This window comes from Coenobita brevimanus, unplaced genomic scaffold (assembly GCF_032717465.1).
Source record: "Coenobita brevimanus isolate Jiangsu-jjx unplaced genomic scaffold, ASM3271746v2 jjx.HiC_scaffold_1230, whole genome shotgun sequence".
NCBI classification, from domain to species: Eukaryota; Metazoa; Arthropoda; class Malacostraca; order Decapoda; family Coenobitidae; genus Coenobita; species Coenobita brevimanus.
In genome coordinates this window covers 55,196-73,837 of record NW_027642046.1, presented here as the reverse complement: position 1 = coordinate 73,837, position 18,642 = coordinate 55,196, and positions in this window count along the sequence as shown.

Below are 18,642 nucleotides of genomic sequence, written 5' to 3'. Positions count from 1 at the left end.
GTAAAAGCTAGACTTGTGGCACGTGGATTTGAGGAATCCCACCACATTAGGACAGATTCCCCCACTGGAGGCAAAGAGATTTTGAGAATATTTTTGTCACTTATGGCTTCTATGAACTGGAAATGTAACTCCATTGATATCAAAGCTGCTTTTCTCCAAGGAGATAATTTTGAAAGAGAGGTATTTTTGAGGCCACCAAAAGAAGCTGTTTGTTCTGAGAAGGTTCTGTGGAAGCTCAACAAATGTGTTTATGGATTGAATGATGCAGCAAGGGTATGGTATTTCACAGTCAAAACATTACTCATAAAACTGGGATGTACTCAACTGAAGGCAGATCCAGCTGGATTTTATTGGTATCATGAAGGTGAACTGTCAGGTGTTTTTCTAATGCATGTAGATGATTTTATATGGGGTGGAACTGAAGTGTTCAGAGATCATGTAATTGCCAAGATTAAGTCAGAGTTTCAGGTAGGAATGGAAACATCTGGTGTTTTCAAATATATTGGTCTAGAAGTGAAACAAGATGATAGTGGAATAACCTTGAGTCAAAATGAGTATCTTAAGAATGTAAAACCTATACCTGTCAATGTCACCTGAGGCTGTAATAAGATGGAATATTGTAATGCAATAGAGCAGGAAAATCTTAGAAGTCTAGTTGGTCAGACTGGATGGTTGAGTACAAATACTAGACCTGATGTGAGTTATGATGTGCTTGACATGAGTTGTGTTCTGAACCATCCCAAGGTAGATAATGTGATCCAAGCCAACAAGTGTTTGAGAAAAACAGAAATGGTGGACTGTAGTTTCAAGTTTTCTCACTTAGGAGATTTGAACAAGATCAAACTGGTAGCCTTTAGTGATGCATCCCATGCTAGTTTGCCTGATGGATATTCAAGTGCTGAAGGGTTCATAATATTTCTTGTTGGAGAAGATGGTAAAAGTTGTCCACTTGCATGGGAGGCAAAGAAAATAAGAAGAGTAGTTAAAAGCACTTTGGCTGCTGAAACCCTTGCTGCATCAGATGCTGTAGATATGTGCTATTATTTGGGAAGTGTCCTGTCTGAAATCCTGTTTCATGAACATGAAAAGAATGTAATTCCTATTTGTTGCTATGTGGATAATCATTCTTTGGTTGAAAATGTTCACTCCATGAAAAATGTAAGTGAAAAGAGATTGAGAATAGATTTAGCCACACTAAAACAGCTAATACAGGAAGGTTGTTTAAAGATGATTTGGGTTAGATCAGAATTGCAATTGTCTGATTGCCTTACAAAGAAAGGAGTGAATACTTTCAAATTGTTAAACATTTTGCAAAAGGGAGATCTTACTGACATAGGTATGTAACTAAAGTTTGTGTCTTTTTGGAAAAGTTATTATTTTTTTAAAGAAAGAAACGAGGGAATTCTGTTAAGTTAATGTCGCATCTCTGCCTTCATTTGTTTTGTTTTGTGTTCTGGCAACGGTGGGCGCTGCATGGCGGCGGTTATGTGGAGCTGTCATATTAAAGAGGATAATGTGCTGCTGTGTCTCCTTGTTACCTCTGCTGACTATGAGCAAATTCATCACTCCTGGCTCCTAAGCTCATGCTGGATAAATGAAAGTTTGTATGATGAGAGGCTGGCTGGAAGTATTACATGCACGCAAGTGCTTGAAGGTAAGTATACTGACCTGTGCATATATTTCAAGGTGCAGTTCTCCCATACCCGAGGCAATGGTCTCTTTGTTGTCAGTGTCCCAGGTGACACGGTAGGTGGGATCCTCCCTCGTGAATCTGTTAACTGCCTTGCTGAATGAGTCAATGTCCTTGGTGTGTTTGGGCTTGATGGACATCGCTATCACTGGGTCAGGAACATGCATGGATTCCTGTTGGCATTCATACACAGTCTGTCAAGATGAAATAGCTAACCCATACCACTGCCTCAGTAAAATGCATATCAAGTATTGTTAACACCTTCATCAACCCCATCTCCCTTTCCACACCACTATGCCCCTTTTACTCTAACCTGGCCTAAAACTGCCCTCTCTCCATCTTGAATACCGAGTTATAACAAGAGATAGCAATAGAACATGAGGCTACTCAAGAAGTGTTATGGAATGGATGTAGAGCAACAGGATGGTCTTACTCTGAAATGGAGCTGCATGAAATAAGCTGCAAAAGGACAAAAATCAGGGCCAAGCTAACCTCATACATACTTGCTTTCCTGCTTATTATTAACTGGATGCCTGTTGTATCCCAATATAGTCTGTCAACATCAGGTTATCCTTGGCATCAATTAAATTCTGGTTGAATCAAATCAAACCAGGTTTCCTCTCATGGAATAAAATTTTAATAAGACATCACTGGAGAGAAATGGTTACCAGTTATGAGGAAAAAAAGAATTATTATAAAACCACAATAGATATGACAGAGAAACAGGTAATACTGTAATCACTATAAGTTTAAGATGTGCTCTAAAATATCAGTTTTTTTCAAACAGCTGGTACTGAAAATTTGAGGGAAAACACAAATCAGCTTTACAGACAATAATGGAACTTTTGCATGCAATTAGTAATTTACTAGGCCTTAACTGCAAGAAAGAACATCCAAACAGGCACTTAGCCATGGTACTTATCTTTGTAACTTAGGCCTCTGAGTCTCTGAAATGTTATTCAGCCACTAACCTGGTATACAAGGCCACCATGTCATCCACATTACCAGTTACCATCCCTAGGTGTTATCTGAGATAACTATCAGTAGCTCTCTGGGCCTGTGACAGGTTATTCAGCCACTAATCCTGGGATACAAGACCATTTCATCATCCCGGTAGGTTACCACATTTACCCCCCCTACATGTTACCCTAGGTATCTGCTTTACCTTCCAACCACCACAGGATAGATAGATACCTGAGTTAAATGGCACTAACTGCCCACACCAGGATTAGCACCCTGATGCTAACAGGTTAGCACCTTCATAGTGGCATTGTTACCTACATGGGCCCTGTGGCAGCAACTTACCATATACTATAAAATACTAACTTCGTAGTATATTCACTACCAAGTGTGACACCAAATACACCATTGCTACTACACTATCAAGTGTGACACCACACACACTAGTACAAGTTTTCACTTTAACCTTTTTTTTTTATGTGAGGAAGAAGGAACCAAAAGCCACGAGCCTGCAATAACTGTTCCATCCTACAGAGAAACAAAATACAAGAGAGAGCCAAATTCAAGATCCAATTATTTCAAGATGCATGGACACACTGTGTTTGAAAGACTGGAGATCATAGGAAGCAGGAAATACAGACAGAGGGAGACAGTTCCAGAGTTGACCTGTTGCATAAATGAAGGACTGGGAGTAATGGTTAACTCTTGCGTTAGAGAGTTGGACAGAAAAGGAAAGAGAGTTTGCTGCTAGACGGGTGCTACGCGCCCATCGTAGAGGTGGAGGAATACGAAGGGTGATCAGAAAGTAATGACAGTTCGTGCTATAACATGAAAACCTTGAATGATGGGAGGTAGGGGAGCAAGGAGAGTGCAGAGTTGCCTGTCCTTACGAGTTTGAACTTGTCGCCGTATGCCTGACTTTTCTTGTTTTATTGTTGTGAGTGAATGCTTCACTCTTGTTTTTGCTCTCTGGCCAGAAACATGGATTACTCGAAAGAAGGCTGCAGGTTCTACATTTTTACGAGGTGGAAACTGGGAAAGAAAGCAACAGAGATTCGAGGGGAATTATTACAAGTTTATCCAGACACTACTCCTTCCCTGGAAACTGTTTCCCGCTGGATTCGTGCTTTCACAGCAGGAAAAACTGAATTGAAAGATGAACAACGCTCTGGACGCCCCCGGACATCCGTGACCGAAGCAACAACTGTCCGTGCACGGTCCATCATTGACGAGGATCCAACTGTAACTCTTAGGTTCTTAGCCTTGGAGCTTGATATCAGTTATGGGAGTGCATATGACATCGTGCATGAACAATTACACCTGAGGAAGAAGTGTTGTCGATGGATACCCCATTTGTTGACTGATGAGCAAAAGGCTGAACGGGTGAGGATTTGTCGTGTCTGGCTTGCTGAATTTGAACCAAATGGTCCAAAACGGTTCTCAGATGTTGCTACTGGAGATGAGTGTTGGATTTCATTCTTCACAACCCGTGACAAGCAGTCAAACATGGTGTGGTTGGGCGATGAAGACCCTCGACCTCAGATTTTGAAGGAAGGATTTCGCAGCCGGAAGCGCCTTTTCACCATCTTTTTCAATTCTCAAGGACCAATATGCGTGGATGTGATGCCTGAAAAGTCCACTATCACAGCCCAATACTACACAGACCAGGTCCTTCCACAAGTCTTGGAACACAAGGCCAACACCGCACCAACCCGCCGTCGGTCTCGCCTTTTGCTGCACCACGACAATGCTGCACCTCACAAAGCTCGCCTCACTATGCAGTACCTGGAACAACAAGGTATAACTCTGCTCCCCCACCCACCCTACTCCCCTGACCTGGCTCCCTGTGACTTTTGGTTGTTTCCAAAAATTAAATCTGCCATCGCTGGGAAGCAATTTCATCACATCCATGACTTGGCACGGACCGTCAATTCAGAACTCCGAAGTATACCGTCTTCAGAGTACCACGCTTGCTTCATGAAGTGGAGAAAGAGAATGGAACGCTGCATAGAGGTTGGAGGGGAGTACTTTGAAGGAATGTGAGTCATAGTTTGATAGTTCTTCATGCTAATAAAAGTTTATGGACTCACTGTCATTTCTTTCTAATCACCCCTCGTACATGCAGACAGTTCAGAGGAGCAGTGACCACTGCAGTAGCAATAGTAAAGAGATAAAGATGCAACAGTGCGGCGAAGAGACAGAGGTTGAAGGGAGTCAGTAAGAGGAGGAGAGTTAATGAGACAAAAAGCCTTTGACTCCACTCTATTGAGAAGAGCTGTATGTGGGGAACCTCCCCACACGATAGTTGTACTCCACACAGGGGCAGATAAAACCCCTGTATAGAGACAACACCTGTGCAGGGGTAAAGAAGGAACGGAGTCAGCTTAGCACACCTAATCTCTTAGAAGCAGATTTTCCAAGAGATGCAATATGATCTTTCCAACACCAGTCCTGAGTAAATGAAACCCCAAGCATGTTCAAGGATGATGCAGGATTAAGCTGAATATTATTTAACATTAATGAGTACACCTGTGGAAGAGTTTGTCGAGTTGATAGTTTTAAGAACTAGCATTAAAAACAACCAGATTATTTTTACCCCCGTCAGAGATACGAGCCAAGCCAGACATTAGGTGTGCCATAGACTCATCCCTTGTTTGTTGATGTAACTGCTGAGATGGACGTTGCGGAAACCGAATGGAAAGGTGAAGGGTGGAGTTATCAGCATATGAGTGGATAGGGTTAGATGTACAGCTTAGAAGGTCATTGATGAATAAAAGGAAGAGAGTTGGTGATAGGACAGAGCCCCGAGGAACAACACTATTGATACATCTATGAGAAGAACAATGGCCGTCTACAACGGTGGCTACAGAACGATCAGAAAGGAAGCTAGAGGTGAAGGCACAGATAGAAGGATAGAAACAGTAAGAGAGCAGTTTGGAAATTAAAGATTTATGCCAGACTCGATCGAAAGCCTTTGAGATATCAAGTGCAATAGCAAAGCTTTTGCCAAAGTCCCGAAAGGAGGATGACCAGGAGTCTGAAAGGTAGGTGAGACGATCACCAGTGGAGCGTCCCTGACAGAACCCATACTAACGATCAGAAAGGTTGTGATAGGAGAGATGCTTTAAAATTTTTCTATTAAGAACTGACTCGAAACCTTCTGAGATACAGGATGTTAAAGCAATTAGACGATAGTTACAAGGTTGGGAATGGTTATCCTTCCTTGGGACTGGCTGAATGAGAGCAAACTTCCAGCAAGAAGGAAAGGTACAAGTTAATAGACAAAGGTGAAAGAGTTTACCTAGGCAGGGTGTAAACACAGAAGCACAGTTCTTGAGAACAACAGGCAGGACTCCATCAGGCCCATATGCCTTGTTAGTATTGAGGCCTGTGATGGCAGACAATACATCAGCTGAAGAAATTTTAATGTCAGCCATGAGGAAGTCAGAGGGGGGAAATGATGGAGGAACAGCACTGGAATCGTCTAAGGTGGAATTGGAGGAGAAAGTCTGAGCAAAGAGATCTGCTTTATCAGTATAAGAAATAGCTACAAAGCAATCACAGTAGAAAAGAGGAGGGAAGGATGATGAGGTAAAGTTGTTAGAAAGGTTTTTGGCAAGGTGCCAAAAGGAGCGAGAAGAATTCGAGTTGGAGAGTTGAGAGCATTTAGTATGGATGAAATTATTTTTAGCAGGGCGAAGAACAGACCGCACAATTCCGGGCGGAAACGTATAAAAAGATGTGATTCAGGGGTGGGTTGGCACTGGTACCTTTCATAGGTCCTCTCCTTGTTGCTGGCAGCATTAGAACATGCGTGATTAAACCAAGGCTTTCTTGCATTAGTCAAAGGATATGAGAAAGGAATGTATGCTTCCATGCCTGAGAGAATAACCTCTGTAATGCGCAAGGCACCCTCAGATGGCTCCCAGCCATGGAAGCAATAATCATTCTGCGGTAAATCAAAGAAGTACTGCCTGAGGGCCTCCCAATCTGCAGCTCCAAAGTGCCACAGACGACATTTCTTTGGAGGGTCCAAAGGCCGTACCGGAGTGACAGGACAAGTTAAGGTGATAAGGTTGTGATCGGAGGAGCCCAATGGAGAGAAATGATTAACAGTGTAAGCAGAAAGATTAGTTGTAAGGAAGAGGTCAAGTATGTTGGAGCTCTCTCCAAGGTGGTCAGGGATACGGGTAGGGTGCTATACAAGCTGCTCTAGGTCACTGAGGATAGAAAAGGTGTAGGCTTGTTCACCAGGTGGATCAGTGAAAGGAGAGGAGAGCCAAAGGTGGTGGTGAACATTGAAATCTCCTAAAATGGAGATTTCAGAGAAAGGAGAAATGGATAGAATGTGTTCCATCATAGAAGTAAGATAGTCGAAGAATTTTTGATAGTCAGTAGACTTAGCAGATAAGTAAACAGCGCAGATATATTTAGTCAGAGAGTGACAGGAAAGCTGAAGCCAGAGTGTTGAGAATTCAGAAGAACTGAGTTCAAGAACACGAGAACAAGATAAGTCGTTGCGTATATATACATAACAGCCACCTCCGGCTTTGAAATGAGTATAGGGAAAGTAGGAGGATACAGAAAAGGGTTTGCTGTCAGTTGTCTCAGACAGCTGAGTCTCAGGAAAAGAAGGTGAGGTTTAGAGAAAGAGAGGTGGTGCTCAACAGAGCAAAAGTTGGTGGAAAGGCAACGAATGTTGCAGAAATGAAGAAGAAGTGAGTCAGACAGTGGTTCCAGGCAACTCAAGTCGTCACCGGGAAAGGGGCGGAAGGAAGGTGGGGGCATTTGTCCCCCCACCCCCTGGGGACTCCGAGGCTGTGTGTAAAGACACCATGATTGTTGAATTTTGTAAAAGGAAGTGTAGTGTGTACTGTGCTTGTAGTTGGTGTTGATAGTTAGAGAAATCTGTATTGGAAAGCATGCTGGCCTACTCTCCGTGTTACTGAGACACTGAAAAAGTTCAGCAAAGGGGGATGGTCGGGAGCTAGTCCCGAGGGCTGATGAAACAGGAGCTCCAGCTCTCCTTGTCATCAGCATTCCACCCACCTTGGGAGTACTGCCTTGTTCGACCAGTGCTACAGTCTACTCCTGGCCTAAAATTGCCATTTCTCCCGCTTGAAAAGTGGGCTGTAACACTAAATTAACATTAGAATGTCATGTCAGTCATGAAGAAATGCTGTGAAAAAGATGGAGAGCTGTAGCATTTTTCCCTAGCATTTTTCCCCTCTCCCACCAAGCTGCATGAAGTAAGCTATAAGAGTAAAAGCTGTGCCAATTTTAGGTTACAGTAAAAAAAAAAAAAAAAAAAAAAAAAAAAAAGTCCTTACCATGAACATTTCCAGTTTGGGTGTGTTGGTGAAGGTGTCCCCTGAGGCACAGTCAATACCAAACATTGCACAGATGTCGCCAGCATACACAATGTCCACGTCCTCCATGTTGTTGCTGTGCATCTGCACCAGCCTAGACACCTTAACCTGAATGGCAACCAATGTGTTATATGATGCTATACCACAATGCACAGTATTTGCAAGGATGCCTTTATATGTTGACACTAATATAACCAGGCAATCCCTGCCTTATTATACAAATATCCCTCAACTCCCCCCCCCCAACCCCTCACCCCAAAGGAAGGATGGTGGACTGCAGGAGAACAGCAACTTCAACCTACAGTCCATTGCATTCATGTCTAGATAAGCCTGGAATCAAAACAACAGACATAATATTTCAGACGTACAACATTTTATCACTATTCTTACACTAAGCCTTTCCTTCATGCTAATGTAGTTTCCTAATTAAAAGGGCCAGTATTCCACAAGCAAGTCCCTCATTTAACTTGGATTCTGATTTGCAGCAACAAGAGGAGATACAAGATGTTTCAACATTCTTAACACTGTCCTTCTTCAGAGAAAAAAATCATGATAGAGGTTAGTCATAGTATAGCTAATATCTTCTATGAAGTGAGGGCTAATCCAGCTAATTTCTTCACAACAGTTGCCACAAACTACTGACTTTATATCTGTAGATATGTTTCCTATCACAAAATTATACTTATATAGCTAGTTACCATGCCTGCAGTCACAATTTCTCTTTCCCTCTGGAAATATCAAACACTAAGATTACCCCCTGAATCCATGGACATCCTGTGTACTTTATTTCTGCTACTTTCAGGAGACATCTGAAGGATGTGTGTCAGGAAAGGCCATGCGTTTTTATTCATATTTCATGAACAGGAGGCTTATGCAAGGAAGAGAAGTAAGGATGGTGGTGACTTGAGGGAATTGACAAGGGATGGAACTCCTTAGGTGAATTTTATAGGGAAGAGTTCATGACAAGGGTTTGCCATCCTTAACTTGACAGTTGTCAGGCTGTTAGACTGTGTGTCTTATAAGTAATTAACAAGAGCATACGTATGGAAAAGTGTGCCTACATGGCAGTCATGATTCTGGAGGTTTAAATAGTGACTGAATGAGAGTGTGGTCAATTTCAATGGGCATGCTTTTGATCAGTTCTCTCACATTCAAGTTAATTTCTTTTCCTGGCTTTTCTGACTGTACTTCACCCCACTAGTGGGTGGAAAAAGAAAGTGGCATGATGATGATGAACAAGGAGTACAACCACAAAAGAGATTATTTTCAATCCTACACAGTACTGTATATCCAAAGTCTGCATGACACAAGATCCTATGACTGTATTTAGATAAGACATTATAAAGAAAATCTCACTACTGCTTACCCTTGTTTGTTAGGCCTGAGTGCATAGTTAGGTACTTGTGATGGGTTGGGTAAGTAGTCAAGCACTGCATCCAGTAACGGCTGAACTCCTTTGTTTTTGAGTGCTGTCCCCACTAACACTGGGGTGAAGGATAGGGCGTTGCAGCAACGACAGATTGCACTCAAAAGGTCTGATGGACTGGGGGTCTTCTCCTCTGTGTGGTGGTAACCATAACAAGTGACATAATACATCAAAATCAATCAATCAATCTCTTCCTACATTAGCACACACACACAAACCACTGATAAGTTACTGAACACTGGTATGCAGCCTAACACCTTTTACACCTACTGTTTATAGCTACTGCACTGTGCTAGGCCAGTATTCTGTACCTTTGCCAATCAGGTTTTTTCCTTGCTCTATGAAACCTACTTTGTCTCAACATTGGTTGGGAAAAATAGGTAATGAAAAAAATAAAGGAAGAGGATGATGTAAGTATCCCTTCTTTCCAATCTAAGAGATCATATATTAGCGTATATACAGAGGACCAAGTGGCAAGAGTGAAAGATGAGTTTTGGGTGAGTGTAGATGCATGTATGGACAAATTTGTGAGGAGCATGAGTGCTTTTGATTGGAGACATGAATGGCAAAGTGGGGAATGTATGAGTGGATGGAGTGGTTGGTCAGTGGGGTGTGCCAGTAGATGGGAATGGTAGTGCTTTGGTGGACATCTGTGTTGGTAAGGGGTTGACAATAGCCAACACCTACTTTCGGCATAAGATGATCCACAGGTATACATGGAGAGTAATGAGGAGGATGGATGGTGAACTTGTTGAACGAAAGGCAATGATAGACTACGTGTGTGTGGATGAGCGAATGAGAAGACAAGTGTTGGATGCAAGAGTGTGGAGAGGGTGGGGGAATGGAGTCTCGGACCATCACTTAGTGATGGCCAAGGTAAAGATGCAAAGAAAGTGGTTGACGAGGCGAAGGGGAAGACAGGAGGAAGCCGCTCCTGTGAGAGGAGTGGAGAAATTGCAAGATAGTGAGAAAATGACAGAGTATAAGAGCATAGTGGAAGAAAGATTGGGAAGGTATGAGCTAGAGCAGATGGAAGGGGTGGAAGATGTATGTAAGATATTCACAGAAGAGATAGGCGCAGCGTGTGAGGCAGTTTGTGGAGTGAGGAGGAGATGCAAGGGTGTACAAGGGACAGCATGGTGGAATGATGAGGTGAAACGAGCTGTGGAACAAAAGAAGAAGGCATATGGTGAATGGTTGGCGAGTAGAAGTAGGGGAGAATGTAAGAGAGAGAAGAGAGAGGTATATGTGAGCAGGAGAAGGGAGGTTAAGAGACTGGTAAAGGAGAGTAAGAAGAAAGTAGATGAAGAGTTTGGGAGGAATCTGAGTGTGAAATGGAGGGAGAGTAAGAAATTGTTTTGCAAGGAGGTAAAGAAAGTAAGGCAGTGTGAAAGGGGAAATAATAGGGGAGTGAAAGATAGGAATAATAGATTGTTGGTGGAGAAGAGAGAGAAATTGAGGAGATGGAAAGAGCACTTTGAGGATTTGTTGAATGTAGAGAGTGAGAGCAGTGTGAGTATAAGTGGTTGGGGAATGGCTGGGAGAAGAAGAGATGAGAGGAGGGAGGAAGAGATCAGTAGGGAGGAAGCAGTGGAAGCGATGAAGAAGATTAAGCTGGGAAAGGCCCCAGGAATTGATGAAGTGTGTGGTGAAATGCTTAGGTATGGGGGTGAGATTATTGTGGAGTGGATATGGAAGTTGCGTAGATTGGCTTGGGAAGAGGGAAGGGTTCCAGAGGACTGGAAATCAGGTATAAATGTTCCTCTGTACAAAGGAAAAGGGGAGAGAGAAGTATGTGGTAACCATAGGGGTATTTGCCTTCTTAGTGTGACTGGTAAAATATATGGTAGAATACTCATTGATAGGGTTAGGCATATGACAGAGGAGCTAGTTGGAGAAGAACAAGGGGGATTTAGGAAGGGAAAAGGGTGTGTAGATCAGATATTTGTTCTAAGATGTTTAGTGGAGAAGTATCTAGAGAAGGGAAGGAAAGTGTATGCTGCCTTCATGGACTTGGAGAAAGCTTATGACAGAATAGATAGGCAAGGTATGTGGAAGGTATTAAGAATATATGGAGTGGAGGGGAAATTGTTGAGTGCTGTGAAGAGTATGTACGAGGGAGCTAGGGCTACGGTGTGAGTGGATGGTGAGCTGAGTGAGTTCTTTGATCTCAATGTGGGACTGAAACAGGGGTGTGTGATGTCTCCATGGCTGTTTAATATATATATGGATGAGGTTGTAAAGGAGGTGCAAGGTAGGGCAGTGGATGTGGGGCTGGCCCTAATGCATGAGGGTGAGATTTGGAAGCTTCCGGTGTTGTGTTTGCTGATGATACAGTATTGTTGAGTGAAAATGAATGGGAGTTGCAAGGTTTGGTGAATGAATTTGGGACACTGTGTAGGAGGAGGAAGCTGAAAGTTAATGTAAACAAAAGTGAAGTTATGGTGTTTGAGAGGAATGAAGTCACAGACTGTGCAGTGAGGTTGGATGGTGAGGATATGGAGAATCGTTTAGTTTTTTGTTTCGTTTCGTTTTTAAAGGCTCCAACATGCTTGCATGTGTCGGCCTTGGTCACCTAATGGCGGCTCTCCACGCTGCATGATCCATTGCAGCCTCCCTGTTCAGTCCCTTAACCCCAAGGTCACACTTAATGACCTCGTCCCATGTCTTTCTCGGTCTACCCCTCATAACCCCACCCCCAATATTAACACTTCTCACCTTCCTCACCCAATTATCATCCCCCATCCTCTCCACATGTCCAAACCACCTCAATCTACCTCTCCTCATCACAACAACAATACACTCCAGTCCCATCCTACCTCTCAACTCTTCCATTGTAAACCCAGCCCCTTCAGGCCTTGGATGCAGGGATGCACTGCACATCCACCTAATCATTGTCATTTCTGTACGTCTGAGCCGGCGAATGTCTTCCTCCTTCACTGCCCAGGTCTCACTGCCATACAGCATTACACTCCTAACACATGCTGCATACAAAGACCCCTTAGCATGTAGGGAGAGCCCTCTCAATGTCAGGAGAGGCAAGAGCTCCCTGAACTTCTTCCAACCACTTCTCACCCTAGCCACAGAGCTACCTCCAGCCCCACCTCCAGTACACAACATGTCTCCCAAATAACAAAACTCTTCCACACACTCAAGAGATTCACCAGCAAGTTCAATCCTTTCACATCTGACGATCTCCACCTGCTCACCCAGGCACGCCGTACACATAAAATCAGCATTATCTCGCAGTCTACCTCTGATACCACTACATCTCTTATGCACCCATTTATCACACACACCGCACAAGATGGAATTACTTCCCACGCCCTTGTGGCAAACTGCACATGGCCACTCTCCCTTGTCTTTGACAGTACCGCTACCAACCCTAGATATCATCACTTTTGTTTTATCTGCATTTACCCTTAAACCCTTTTGCCCCATACCATCTCTCCACTTCCTAAACCTTTCCTCCGCCTCCCATTCATTCTCTGTAATCAACACCAAATCATCAGCATACAACAACTCCCACAGGAGTCCGTTTCTAAAGTCACGTGAAAGGGCGTCAAGTACCATGATAAACAACATGGGACTCAAGACTGACCCCTGATGCACACCAACATTCACAGAAAACTCATCACTCAAATCTCCATTCACTCTCACCGGGTGTGAGCACCCACATACATGGCCATAACCACCCTAACCAGCTACTCCTCCAAGCCAAGCTTTCTCATTGCCCACTTCACCACCTCTCTAGGGACTCTGTCAAAGGCCTTTTCCAAATCAACAAAAACAAAATAAAGATCCCTTCTCCTACCAATATATTTTTCCTGAAGCTGTCGAGCAATGAATATGGCATCAGTGGTCCCCCTACCTGGCATAAACCCAAACTGCATCTCATTAATATTCACTCTTTCGCTAATCATACCTTCTAAAACTCTCTTCATTACCTTCATTATCTGATCTAAAAGCTTTATACCTCTATAATTTCCTCTTTCCAGGGCATCACCCTTCCCTTTATACACATTTACAATTACACTCTTCAGCCAATCATCTGGGACAACACACTCACAAATAATCCTATTTATCAGGTCAGTGACTAAACTCACCCCTATATCGCCTGAGGCCTTCAACATTTCGGCAGTCAACCCAGACACACCTGCTGCCTTCCCCACCCTCATCCTGCCTATTGCCTCACTCACAGTAGCAGTATCAATCAAAGGCCAAGGGCCAGACACTGGATCTACTGGCTCCAAACCTTCCCTGTCCCAGTCAAACTCCTCATTCAACAACCGGTTATAATGCTCTCTCCATGCATCTTTAATATCCTCACTGTTCACCAGTGAGTACTTGGGTAGTGTGATGAGTAAGGATGGAACTGTGGGGGATGAAGTACGTGAAAGGGTACAGCAGGGAAGGAAGGTTGTTGGTACACTGAAAGCAGTGATGAGAAATAGGGAGGTGAGTATGGAAGTTAAGAAGTCACTGCATGATAGTACAGTATTGTGATCCCTACCCTGACGTATGGAAGCGAGACGTGGACCTTGCAAGAGGGGAACAAGTCAAGAGTGAGATTAGTGGAAATGAGTTACTTGAGAGGAGCATGTGGAGTGACGTGGAGGGACAGGTTGACGAATGAAGAAGTGAAGGAACGTTGTGGGGTAGATGTGGATGTGGTTGAGAAGATTAGGAGAAATACACTGAGGTGGGTTGGACATGTGAAGAGAATGGAGAATGAACGACTGACTAAGAGGATGTATGTAGGTAAGGTGGAGGGAGGGAGAGGGAGGGGTAGACCGAGGATGAGGTGGAGGGATGGAGTTGAGAGGTATATGAGGGAGGGGGGGGTGAGTTGGGGGGAGGGTAGTCAAATGGTGGGAGACAGAGTGACTTGGAGGCATTTTGTCTGTGGCCACCCTTTGTGGGATTAGGGCGTCGGGCTATAGATAGATAGATAGACAGACGAGAGAAAAAATACTGACTGTTAAAGGTTCCACTGCCACTATTAAAGCTGACTTACCAATTTCACCCAGTTGACATAAATAGTTAAATTAAAAAAAAAATTGTGGTATTATGAAACATACCCATGACATGTAACAACGACCTACTGTATCTAAGACCAATGAAAAAAGATTGTGAAACTGCCAAACTAGCTTTAAGGCAATACTGAGTTCCTTTATTTTATTAATTTCTTTATTTATATTTTTTTGAACAATTTTAGACCCTATCACTCCTACCTGAACTGAGCAACCTACCTGCCATTGCCTAACAAGGTCTTGGCACAATTATTTTTTCTAAAAGACTATCTATCTATCTATATACCTAGGCTGCTTCCCCCAAGGAAAGGGAGGTAGCCGAGACAGGACGACACACTCTCCATTTACTCATCCATTCAAACACATTCATTCGCATCTTAGCCCCAAAGGAGAGAACAGACAGATCCTCACCGCACCACACCGCACAAGGGTCAACTGCGCAATGCAATCAGTGACATCCGCAGCAGGGCCCGACAGCAGAACTGGTTTACCCCTGCCACATCATAACAGACCCATCCCCTTACCCGCACCTGACCTGACTAGCTGATCAGACCAAATGCGGGAGAATATCCCCTCAGGGCTGCGTCATCACTTATTCATTCACAGTTTCTCTCCATTTATTTCTGTCATGCACAGCCACTCTTCCTTGCTCAACAGACATCCGTCTTGCATCCAGCGCTCTCTTCACACTGTCCATCCATCCTATTCGTGGTCTTCCTCTCAGCCTTACATCTCTCACATCAGATCTAGTTATCTTTTTCACCAATCGCTCATTATCTATTCTCTCCATATGCCCAAACCATCGCAACACCCTCTGCTCAACTCTACCAGCCATCTCCCGAACAACTCCAGTTCTCCTTCGCACTTCATCATTTCGCACTCGATCCATACGCGTCACTCCACACATACTCCTCAGACACCTCATCTCCATTACATTCAAACTTTTCCTCTCTGCTATACCCATATTCCATGTTTCAGCCCATATAATGCAGTCGGTACCACAACACCCTCATACAGCCTTCTCTTTACATCCATTCTAAGCGAACGACATTTAAACACTTTTTTCATTCCTCCCATCACCTTTCCTACTTCATTTATTCTAAACTTCACTTCTGCATCTATTCTTCCATCCACAGCAACATGTGACCCTAGTTATTTAAAACAATCTACCTCCTCAAGCAACTCACCATTCAAAACTATATTCATCCTCCTACCATCTATCAACCTTGTACACTTCATCACTTTACTCTGATTCTCATTTACTCTCAATTTCCTCCTTTCACACACCCTTCCAAACTCCTCTACCAACTGTCTCAATCTATCCTCTGAATCAGTCACCAGTGCAGTATCATCTGCAAACAGCAGTTGCTTCACATTCCACTCTCCACCATCAACATTTACCAGACTCAGACCACCTAAAACTCTTGCATTAACCTCCCTTACAACACCATCCATGTAAATATTAAACAACCAAGGCGACATCACACATCCATGTCACAGCCCCACTCTCACGGGAAACCAATCACTCACAGCCTTTCCCACTCTTACACACGCTCTACTATTTACATAAAAACTTTTCACCCCTTTTAGTAACCTACCATCAAGTCCATACAATCTTAAAACAGTCCACAAAGCCTCCCTATCAATTCTATCATAAGCTTTCCCTAAATCCATTAATGCCCAAAACACATCCTTGCCTTTCATTAAATACTTTTCACACACTTGTCTCACAGCAAACACCTGATCAACGCATCCCCTCCCTCTCCTAAAGCCACACTGCTCATCACTAATCACTCCCTCTGTACCCTCTCTACGTCTCATAATTAACACTCTACCATACACCTTACCTACAACACTCAACAGACTTATACCCCTAAAGTAGTCCATGAGCCTGGGTCAATATCGGTACCATCTGGTGGGGCAAAATCTAACTGATATTTTTTAATTCCCTCATGTCCTTGATTAAAAATTTGATATGATAGCAGTCGCAGATGAGTAGCTTTTTATGAGTAATTGGCCATATAAAAATGGCCGCCCCCTTAACTGATAAGGGTCTATAACTATTTTTACTACAGGTAGAAACATGATCTTGGTGTTTAAACTTATGTTATGGAGTATTTCCTACTCCCTGGTGGCCACTACAAATGCCCAAGAGAGTCGGCCATCCTTATTTGACTGGAAAAATTCAAAATGTTGATTATAGATACTTCCAGATACTCGGTGCTTTCAACGTATAGTTGCTAAACTGAGAATGTACAACTAATTTGTATCTTTCACTTTCAGGTAGCTTGCATGCTTAGCTGTAGAAATGGAAAGTGAAAGGACATTGGATGTAAGTCAAGCGTCAAGTTATGGTGGTGGTGATAATGCTCAAGATGGACCGGGTCCTTCAACGCGTGCAAAAACTGTACCAGAATGCATTATACATAGCAGTACTTGTGATGAAAAACTGACCCTGAATCTCTCTTGTTTGAGGGACATGAACTCATGGAGCACACTTCTTAAGGCAGCACAAATAAAGAAACATCTACCAGTTCTAAACATTGCCCAAGAAACTCCAGAGGGCATCATTCCAAAAATTCACTACCATAGGAAATGTGGAAGTCTGTTGACAATGAAAAGGGACCTTCAATCGAAACAAAGTACAGAACAGGCATCCAGTGACAAGGAAAAATTTGATCGAAAAAGACTCCAGAGGAGATCAATGACAGTATCTGAAGAGTCTAGAATATACAGCAAGGTCTGTATCATATGTGAAAAGGACAAATTTATGCCAGGCAGCCGGACAAGGGAGCGACTTACACAATGTGTTGAGCTACGGTCAGATGATACTCTTAGGAACACAGCAATTTCCAAGCAAGACAGCAGGATCCTAGCCTTATTGGCAAGGGCTTTAGTAGCAGCAGATGGCCACTATCATAGATCATGCTACAGAAGCTATACCAGAACAAGGCCACAGGTGATTCCCATAGAAACAGACTTAGAAGAATATCCAGATGTAATGAAGGAATCCTTTCAGAAGTTGTTTGCCTATATCAGAGAAGATGTTTTTGAACACCCCAGGGTAATTAAGCTGACTGAGCTTACGACAAAACTGACCTGCTGGATGCTACATGAGGGAGTTCATAAGGTGGAAGATTCTACAAAGAAACATCTCAGAAGATATCTTCAGACAGAATTTGGAGAGAGTCTGCATTTTGTACAAGATGCAAAGAGAAAAGTCCTGGTGTACCCTGATAACTTGTCCCGAAATGCACTAGTCAAGCAAAATGTCATTCTGATGGACACAGTAGAGGACCTGGAATCAAAATGCGACATTGAAGGACTCTTGAAAAAGTCAGCTCACTTGCTTCATAATTCGATAAAAAAGCATAGTGTGTCCATATCTTGGCCCCCACTTGCATCAGAACTGAACAATTCTTCAGCTTTTATTCCAGGCAACCTAAAGGGATTCTTGCAACACTTAATAGCAGGGCCTCAGGATGAAGCTTCCCTTTCTCCAAGAATTCAGCGCCTCATTGAATCTGTAGGCCAAGATATTGTCTATGGGGTGACCCGAGGACAGCTGAAGTCACCAAAACATCTAATGCTGCCATATGCTACCAAGGCCCTCACAGGCTCAGTAGAACTCATTAGGATGATTAATCGTCTTGGGCATGGTGTGTCCTACACGCAAGTTGAGGAGTTGGAAACTGCATTATGTATTCAGAAACTTGAGTCCCAAAGAGATGAAAGTGTAGCCATACCTGAGCAGCTCCAGCCACGCATCCCAACGACCCTAGGCTGGGACAACATAGACCGGTTGGAAGAAACCTTGAGTGGGGGAGGTACATCTCATCGAGTAAATGGCATAGCAGTGCAACCCAGAGTGTATGGACCACATCCTCCTAGGAAAGCTCTACCCAAACCTGTTGTAAAGAAGAGGACCCTTGATGCAAATCCTATCATTCTACCTCCATACAATGCTGGTGAACGGGTAGGACCACCATCAAGACTGCATATTGCGTTACACTATAAGGAGGTAGTACAGCAAGCCCAGAAGAATAATTTGATTTGGATCTTGGCTAGATTGCATACTGCCAGTAGTCAAGAGAACCCAGTACCTGGATGGACAGGGTTCAGTATTGCTACCAGAGATAATGAAGAAGTTTCTCAAAATACTGT